This window comes from Ambystoma mexicanum, unplaced genomic scaffold, assembly GCF_040938575.1.
Source record: "Ambystoma mexicanum isolate Mex_15411 unplaced genomic scaffold, UKY_AmexF1_1 Mex_scaf5, whole genome shotgun sequence".
Classification (NCBI taxonomy): domain Eukaryota; kingdom Metazoa; phylum Chordata; class Amphibia; order Caudata; family Ambystomatidae; genus Ambystoma; species Ambystoma mexicanum.
Window position 1 is genome coordinate 2492666 of NW_027182466.1, and position 10574 is coordinate 2503239.

Sequence of the window (10574 nt, forward strand, 5' to 3'; positions counted from 1 at the left end):
GACGGGTCTCAGGTTTGGTATTAGAAGCATTGAGATATCAAGTCTCATGGTATAGGAAGGGTCTCAGAATTGGAATGGGAAGGAGTTGGATATGTTATAGGAAGGGTCTCAGGTTTGGTATTAGAAGCATTGAGATATCACATCTCATGCTATAGGAAGAGTCTCAGGATTGGAATGGGGAGGACTTGGATGTCACATCTCATGCTATAGGGAGGGTCTCAAGTTTGATATTAGAAGCATTGAGATAACAAATCTCATGATATCGGAAGGGTCTCAGGATTGGAATGGGAAGGAGTTGGATATCACATCTCATGCTAAAGGGAGGGTCTCAGGTTTGGAAGGGGAAGGATTTGGATATCACATCTCATGTTATAGGAAGGATCTCAGGTTTGGTATTAGAAGCATTGAGATATCACATCTCATGCTATCGGAAGGATCTCAGGTTTGGTATAGAAGCATTGAGATATCACATCTCATGCTATCAGAAGGGTCTCAGGATTGGAATGGGAAGGAGTTGGATATCACATCTCATGCTAAAGGGAGGGTCTCAGGTTTGGAAGGGGAAGGATTTGGATATCACATCTCATGTTATCGGAAGGATCTCAGGTTTGGTATTAGAAGTATTGAGATATCACATCTCATGCTATAGGAAGGGTCTCAGGATTGGAATGGGAAGGAGTTGGTTATCACATCTCATGCTAAAGGAAGGGTCTCAGGTTTGGTAGAAGCATTGAGATATCACATCTCATGCTATAGGAAGGGTCTCAGGATTGGAATGGGAAGGACTTAGATATCACATATCATGCTATATGGAGGGTCTCAGTTTTGATATTAGAAGCATTGAGATATCACATCTCATGCTATCGGAAGTGTCTCAGGATTGGAATGGGAAGGAGCTGGATATCACATCTCATGCTAAAGGAAGGGTCTCAGGTTTGGAACGGGAAGGAGTTGGATATCACATCTCATGTTATAGGAAGGGTCTCAGGTTTGGTATAAGCATTGAGATATCACATCTCTGCTATCGGAAGTGTCTCAGGATTGGAATGGGAAGGACTTGGATATCACATCTCATGCTATAGATAGGCTCTCAGGTTTGGAAAGGGAAGGAGTTGGATATCACATTTCATGTTAGAGGAAGGATCTCAGGTTTGGTATTAGAGGCATTGAGATATCACATCTCAGGCTATAGGAAGGGTCTCAGGATTGGAATGGGAAGGAGTTGGATATCACATCTCATGCTAAAGGAAGGGTCTCAGGATTGGAATGGGAAGGAGTTGGATATCACATCTCATGCTATAGGAAGGGTCTCAGGTTTGGTATAAGCATTGAGATATCACATCTCGTGCTATAGGAAGGGTCTCAGGATTGGAATGGGAAGGAGTTGTATATGACATCTCATGCTATAGACAGGGTCTCAGGTTTGGAAAGGGAAGGAGATGGATATCACATTTCATGTTAGAGGTAGGATCTCAGGTTTGGAATTAGAGGCATTGAGATATCACATCTCATGCTATCAGAAGGGTCTCAGGATTGGAATGGGAAGGAGTTGGATATCACATCTCATGCTAAAGGGAGGGTCTCAGGTTTGGAAGGGGAAGGATTTGGAAATCACATCTCATATTATAGGAAGGATCTCAGGTTTGGTATTAGAAGCATTGAGATATCACATCTCATGCTATCATAAGGGTCTCAGGATTGGAATCGGAAGGAGTTGGATATCACATCTCATGTTATAGGAAGGATCTCAGGTTTGGTATTAGAAGCATTGAGACATCACATCTCATGCTATAGGAAGGGTCTCAGGATTGGAATGGGAAGGAGTTGGATATCACATCTCATGCTATAGGAAGGGTCTCAGATTTGGTATAAGCATTGAGATATCACATCTCATGCTATAGGAAGGGTCTCAGGATTGGAATGGGAAGCAGTTGGATATCACATCTCAGGCCATAGGAAGGGTCTCAGGTTTGCTATAAGCATTGAGATATCACATCTCTGCTATCGGAAGGGTCTCAGGATTGGAATGGGAAGGAGTTGGATATCCCATCTCATGTTATAGGAAGAGTCTCAGGTTTGGTATTAGAAGCATTGAGATATCCCATCTCATGCTATAGGAAGGGTCTCAGGTTGGAATGGGAAGGAGTTGGATATCACATTTCATGTTATAGGAAGGGTCTCAGGATTGGAATTGGAAGGACTTGGCTATCATATCTCATGCTATAGGAAGGCTCTCAGGTTTGGAAGGGGAAGGAGTTGGATATCACATTTCATGTTAGAGGAACGATCTCAGGTTTGGTATTAGAGGCCTTGAGATATCACATCTCATGCTATAGGAAGGGTCTCAGGATTGGAATGGGAAGGAGTTAGATATCACATCTCATGTTATAGGAAAGATCTCAGGTTTGGTATTAGAAGCATTGAGACATCACATCTCATGTTATAGGAAGGGTCTCAGGATTGGAATGGGAAGAAGTTGGATATCACATCTCATGCTATAGGAAGGGTCTCAGGTTTGGTATAAGCATTGAGATATCACATCTCATGCTATAGGAAGGGTCTCAGGATTGGAATGGGAAGGAGTTGTATATGACATCTCATGCCATAGGAAGGGTCTCAGGTTTGGTATAAGCATTGAGATATCACATCACATGCTATAGGAAGGGTCTCAGGATTGTAATGGGAAGGACTTGGATATCACATCTCATGCTATAGGCAGGGTCTCAGGTTTGGAAAGGGAAGGAGATGGATATCACATTTCATGTTAGAGGTAGGATCTCAGGTTTGGTATTAGAGGCATTGAAATATCACATCTCATGCTATCAGAAGGGTCTCAGGATTGGAATGGGAAGGAGTTGGATATCACATCTCATGCTAAAGGGAGGGTCTCAGGTTTGGAAGGGGAAGGATTTGGAAATCACATCTCATGTTATAGGAAGGATCTCAGGTTTGGTATTAGAAGCATTGAGATATCACATCTCATGCTATCGGAAGTATCTCAGGTTTGGTATTAGAGGCATTGAGATATCACATCTCATGCTATAGGAAGGGTCTCAGGATTGGAATGGGAAGGAGTTGGATATCACATCTCATGTTATAGGAAGGATCTCAGGTTTGGTATTAGAAGCATTGAGACATCACATCTCATGCTATAGGAAGGGTCTCAGGATTGGAATGGGAAGGAGTTGGATATCACATCTCATGCTATAGGAAGGGTCTCAGATTTGGTATAAGCATTGAGATATCACATCTCATGCTATAGGAACGGTCTCAGGATTGGAATGGGAAGGAGTTGTATATGACATCTCAGGCCATAGGAAGGGTCTCAGGTTTGGTATAAGCATTGAGATATCACATCTCTGCTATCGGAAGGGTCTCAGGATTGGATTGGGAAGGAGTTGGATATCCCATCTCATGTTATAGGAAGGGTCTCAGGTTTGGTATTAGAAGCATTGAGACATCACATCTCATGTTATAGGAAGGGTCTCAGGATTGGAATGGGAAGAAGTTGGATATCACATCTCATGCTATAGGAAGGGTCTCAGGTTTGGTATAAGCATTGAGATATCACATCTCATGCTATAGGAAGGGTCTCAGGATTGGAATGGGAAGGAGTTGTATATGACATCTCATGCCATAGGAAGGGTCTCAGGTTTGGTATAAGCATTGAGATATCACATCACATGCTATAGGAAGGGTCTCAGGATTGGAATGGGAAGGACTTTTGATATCACATCTCATGCTATAGGCAGGGTCTCAGGTTTGGAAAGGGAAGGAGATGGATATCACATTTCATGTTAGAGGTAGGATCTCAGGTTTGGTATTAGAGGCATTGAAATATCACATCTCATGCTATCAGAAGGGTCTCAGGATTGGAATGGGAAGGAGTTGGATATCACATCTCATGCTAAAGGGAGTGTCTCAGGTTTGGAAGTGGAAGGATTTGGAAATCACATCTCATGTTATAGGAAGGATCTCAGGTTTGGTACTAGAAGCATTGAGATATCACATCTCATGCTATCGGAAGTATCTCAGGTTTGGTATTAGAGGCATTGAGATATCACATCTCATGCTATAGGAAGGGTCTCAGGATTGGAATGGGAAGGAGTTGGATATCACATCTCATGTTATAGGAAGGATCTCAGGTTTGGTATTAGAAGCATTGAGACATCACATCTCATGCTATAGGAAGGGTCTCAGGATTGGAATGGGAAGGAGTTGGATATCACATCTCATGCTATAGGAAGGGTCTCAGATTTGGTATAAGCATTGAGATATCACATCTCATGCTATAGGAACGGTCTCAGGATTGGAATGGGAAGGAGTTGTATATGACATCTCAGGCCATAGGAAGGGTCTCAGGTTTGGTATAAGCATTGAGATATCACATCTCTGCTATCGGAAGGGTCTCAGGATTGGATTGGGAAGGAGTTGGATATCCCATCTCATGTTATAGGAAGGGTCTCAGGTTTGGTATTAGAAGCATTGAGACATCACATCTCATGTTATAGGAAGGGTCTCAGGATTGGAATGGGAAGAAGTTGGATATCACATCTCATGCTATAGGAAGGGTCTCAGGTTTGGTATAAGCATTGAGATATCACATCTCATGCTATAGGAAGGGTCTCAGGATTGGAATGGGAAGGAGTTGTATATGACATCTCATGCCATAGGAAGGGTCTCAGGTTTGGTATAAGCATTGAGATATCACATCACATGCTATAGGAAGGGTCTCAGGATTGGAATGGGAAGGACTTTTGATATCACATCTCATGCTATAGGCAGGGTCTCAGGTTTGGAAAGGGAAGGAGATGGATATCACATTTCATGTTAGAGGTAGGATCTCAGGTTTGGTATTAGAGGCATTGAAATATCACATCTCATGCTATAGGAAGGGTCTCAGGATTGGAATGGGAAGGAGTTGGATATCACATCTCATGCTATAGGAAGGGTCTCGGATTTGGTATAAGCATTGAGATATCACATCTCATGCTATAGGAAGGGTCTCAGGATTGGAATGGGAAGGAGTTGTATATGACAAATCAGGCCATAGGAAGGGTCTCAGGTTTGGTATAAGCATTGAGATATCACATCTCTGCTATCGGAAGGGTCTCAGGATTGGAATGGGAAGGAGTTGGATATCCCATCTCATGTTATAGGAAGGGTCTCAGGTTTGGTATAGAAGCATTGAGATATCACATCTCATGCTATAGGAAGAGTCTCAGGATTGGAATGGGGAGGACTTGGATGTCACATCTCATGCTATAGGGAGGGTCTCAAGTTTGATATTAGAAGCATTGAGATAACAAATCTCATGATATCGGAAGGGTCTCAGGATTGGAATGGGAAGGAATTGGATATCACATCTCATGATAAAGGAAGGGTCTAAGGTTTGGAAGGGGAAGGATTTGGATATCACATCTCATGTTATAGGACGGGTCTCAGGTTTTGTATTAGAAGCATTGAGATATCAAGTCTCATGGTATAGGAAGGGTCTCAGAATTGGAATGGGAAGGAGTTGGATATCACATCTCAAGCTATATGTAGGGTCTCAGGATTGGAATGGGAAGGAGTTTGATATCACATCTCATGCCATAGTATGGGTCTCAGGTTTGGTAGAAGCATTGGGATATCACATCTCATGCTATCGGAAGGGTATCAGTATTGGATTTGGAAGGAATTGGATATCCCATCTCATGCTATAGGAAGGGTCTCAGGTTGGAATGGGAAGGAGTTGGATATCACATTTCATGTTATAGGAAGGGTCTCAGGATTGGATGGGAAGGACTTGGATATCATATCTCATGCTATAGGAAGGCTCTCAGGTTTGGAAGGGGAAGGAGTTGGATATCACATTTCATGTTAGAGGAAGAATCTCAGGTTTGGTATTAGAGGCCTTGAGATATCACATCTCATGCTATAGGAAGGGTCTCAGGATTGGAATGGGAAGGAGTTGGATATCACATCTCAAGCTATAGGAAGGGTCTCAGGTTTGGTATAAGCATTGAGATATCACATCTCATGCTATAGGAAGGGTCTCAGGATTGGAATGGGAAGGAGTTGGATATCACATCTCATGTTATAGGAAAGATCTCAGGTTTGGTATTAGAAGCATTGAGACATCACATCTCATGTTATAGGAAGGGTCTCAGGAGTGGAATGGGAAGAAGTTGGATATCACATCTCATGCTATAGGAAGGGTCTCAGGTTTGGAAGGGGAAGGAGTTGGATATCCAATCTCATGTTATAGGACTGGTCTCGGGTTTGGTATTAGAAGCATTGAGATATCACATCGCATGCTATAGGAATGGTCTCAGGATTGGAATGGGAAGGAGTTGGATATTACATTCTTGCTATAGGAAGGGTCTCATGTTTGGAATGGGAAGGAGTTGGATATCACATATGCTATAGGAAGGGTCTCAGGTTTGGACCGGGAAGGAGTTGGATATCACATCTCATGTTATAGGAAGGGTCTCAGGTTTGGTATAAGCATTGAGATATCACATCTCTGCTATCGGAAGTGTCTCAGGATTGGAATAGGAAGGAGTTGAATATCCCATCTCATGTTATAGGATGGGTCTCAGGTTTGTTATTAGAATCATTGAGATATCATATTGCATGCTGTAGGAAGGGTCTAAGGATTGGAATGGGAAGGACTTGGATATCACATCTCATGCTATAGGTAGGCTCTCAGGTTTGGAAAGGGAAGGAGTTGGATATCACATTTCATGTTAGAGGAAGGATCTCAGGTTTGGTATTAGAGGCATTGAGATATCACATCTCATGCTATAGGAAGGGTCTCAGGATTGGAATGGGAAGGAGTTGGATATCACATCTCATGCTATAGGAAGGGTCTCAGGTTTGGTATAAGCATCGAGATATCACATCTCATGCTATAGGAAGGGTCTCGGGATTAGAATGGGAAGGAGTTGGATATCACATCTCATGTTATAGGAAGGATCTCAGGTTTGGTATTAGAAGCATTGAGACATCACATCTCATGCTATAGGAAGGGTCTCAGGATTGGAATGGGAAGGAGTTGGATATCACATCTCATGCTATAGGAAGGGTCTCAAGTTTGATATTAGAAGCATTGAGATATCACATCTCATGCTATAGGAAGGGTCTCAGGATTGGAATGGGAAGGAGTTGGATATGTTATAGGAAGGGTCTCAGGTTTGGTATTAGAAGCATTGAGATATCACATCTCATGCTATAGGAAGAGTCTCAGGATTGGAATGGGGAGGACTTGGATGTCACATCTCATGCTATAGGGAGGGTCTCAAGTTTGATATTAGAAGCATTGAGATAACAAATCTCATGATATCGGAAGGGTCTCAGGATTGGAATGGGAAGGAGTTGGATATCACATCTCATGCTAAAGGGAGGGTCTCAGGTTTGGAAGGGGAAGGATTTGGATATCACATCTCATGTTATAGGAAGGATCTCAGGTTTGGTATTAGAAGCATTGAGATATCACATCTCATGCTATCGGAAGGATCTCAGGTTTGGTATAGAAGCATTGAGATATCACATCTCATGCTATCAGAAGGGTCTCAGGATTGGAATGGGAAGGAGTTGGATATCACATCTCATGCTAAAGGGAGGGTCTCAGGTTTGGAAGGGGAAGGATTTGGATATCACATCTCATGTTATCGGAAGGATCTCAGGTTTGGTATTAGAAGTATTGAGATATCACATCTCATGCTATAGGAAGGGTCTCAGGATTGGAATGGGAAGGAGTTGGTTATCACATCTCATGCTAAAGGAAGGGTCTCAGGTTTGGTAGAAGCATTGAGATATCACATCTCATGCTATAGGAAGGGTCTCAGGATTGGAATGGGAAGGACTTAGATATCACATATCATGCTATATGGAGGGTCTCAGTTTTGATATTAGAAGCATTGAGATATCACATCTCATGCTATCGGAAGTGTCTCAGGATTGGAATGGGAAGGAGCTGGATATCACATCTCATGCTAAAGGAAGGGTCTCAGGTTTGGAACGGGAAGGAGTTGGATATCACATCTCATGTTATAGGAAGGGTCTCAGGTTTGGTATAAGCATTGAGATATCACATCTCTGCTATCGGAAGTGTCTCAGGATTGGAATGGGAAGGACTTGGATATCACATCTCATGCTATAGATAGGCTCTCAGGTTTGGAAAGGGAAGGAGTTGGATATCACATTTCATGTTAGAGGAAGGATCTCAGGTTTGGTATTAGAGGCATTGAGATATCACATCTCAGGCTATAGGAAGGGTCTCAGGATTGGAATGGGAAGGAGTTGGATATCACATCTCATGCTAAAGGAAGGGTCTCAGGATTGGAATGGGAAGGAGTTGGATATCACATCTCATGCTATAGGAAGGGTCTCAGGTTTGGTATAAGCATTGAGATATCACATCTCGTGCTATAGGAAGGGTCTCAGGATTGGAATGGGAAGGAGTTGTATATGACATCTCATGCTATAGACAGGGTCTCAGGTTTGGAAAGGGAAGGAGATGGATATCACATTTCATGTTAGAGGTAGGATCTCAGGTTTGGAATTAGAGGCATTGAGATATCACATCTCATGCTATCAGAAGGGTCTCAGGATTGGAATGGGAAGGAGTTGGATATCACATCTCATGCTAAAGGGAGGGTCTCAGGTTTGGAAGGGGAAGGATTTGGAAATCACATCTCATATTATAGGAAGGATCTCAGGTTTGGTATTAGAAGCATTGAGATATCACATCTCATGCTATCATAAGGGTCTCAGGATTGGAATCGGAAGGAGTTGGATATCACATCTCATGTTATAGGAAGGATCTCAGGTTTGGTATTAGAAGCATTGAGACATCACATCTCATGCTATAGGAAGGGTCTCAGGATTGGAATGGGAAGGAGTTGGATATCACATCTCATGCTATAGGAAGGGTCTCAGATTTGGTATAAGCATTGAGATATCACATCTCATGCTATAGGAAAAGTCTCAGGATTGGAATGGGAAGCAGTTGGATATCACATCTCAGGCCATAGGAAGGGTCTCAGGTTTGGTATAAGCATTGAGATATCACATCTCTGCTATCGGAAGGGTCTCAGGATTGGAATGGGAAGGAGTTGGATATCCCATCTCATGTTATAGGAAGAGTCTCAGGTTTGGTATTAGAAGCATTGAGATATCCCATCTCATGCTATAGGAAGGGTCTCAGGTTGGAATGGGAAGGAGTTGGATATCACATTTCATGTTATAGGAAGGGTCTCAGGATTGGAATTGGAAGGACTTGGCTATCATATCTCATGCTATAGGAAGGCTCTCAGGTTTGGAAGGGGAAGGAGTTGGATATCACATTTCATGTTAGAGGAACGATCTCAGGTTTGGTATTAGAGGCCTTGAGATATCACATCTCATGCTATAGGAAGGGTCTCAGGATTGGAATGGGAAGGAGTTAGATATCACATCTCATGTTATAGGAAAGATCTCAGGTTTGGTATTAGAAGCATTGAGACATCACATCTCATGTTATAGGAAGGGTCTCAGGATTGGAATGGGAAGAAGTTGGATATCACATCTCATGCTATAGGAAGGGTCTCAGGTTTGGTATAAGCATTGAGATATCACATCTCATGCTATAGGAAGGGTCTCAGGATTGGAATGGGAAGGAGTTGTATATGACATCTCATGCCATAGGAAGGGTCTCAGGTTTGGTATAAGCATTGAGATATCACATCACATGCTATAGGAAGGGTCTCAGGATTGTAATGGGAAGGACTTGGATATCACATCTCATGCTATAGGCAGGGTCTCAGGTTTGGAAAGGGAAGGAGATGGATATCACATTTCATGTTAGAGGTAGGATCTCAGGTTTGGTATTAGAGGCATTGAAATATCACATCTCATGCTATCAGAAGGGTCTCAGGATTGGAATGGGAAGGAGTTGGATATCACATCTCATGCTAAAGGGAGGGTCTCAGGTTTGGAAGGGGAAGGATTTGGAAATCACATCTCATGTTATAGGAAGGATCTCAGGTTTGGTATTAGAAGCATTGAGATATCACATCTCATGCTATCGGAAGTATCTCAGGTTTGGTATTAGAGGCATTGAGATATCACATCTCATGCTATAGGAAGGGTCTCAGGATTGGAATGGGAAGGAGTTGGATATCACATCTCATGTTATAGGAAGGATCTCAGGTTTGGTATTAGAAGCATTGAGACATCACATCTCATGCTATAGGAAGGGTCTCAGGATTGGAATGGGAAGGAGTTGGATATCACATCTCATGCTATAGGAAGGGTCTCAGATTTGGTATAAGCATTGAGATATCACATCTCATGCTATAGGAACGGTCTCAGGATTGGAATGGGAAGGAGTTGTATATGACATCTCAGGCCATAGGAAGGGTCTCAGGTTTGGTATAAGCATTGAGATATCACATCTCTGCTATCGGAAGGGTCTCAGGATTGGATTGGGAAGGAGTTGGATATCCCATCTCATGTTATAGGAAGGGTCTCAGGTTTGGTATTAGAAGCATTGAGACATCACATCTCATGTTATAGGAAGGGTCTCAGGATTGGAATGGGAAGAAGTT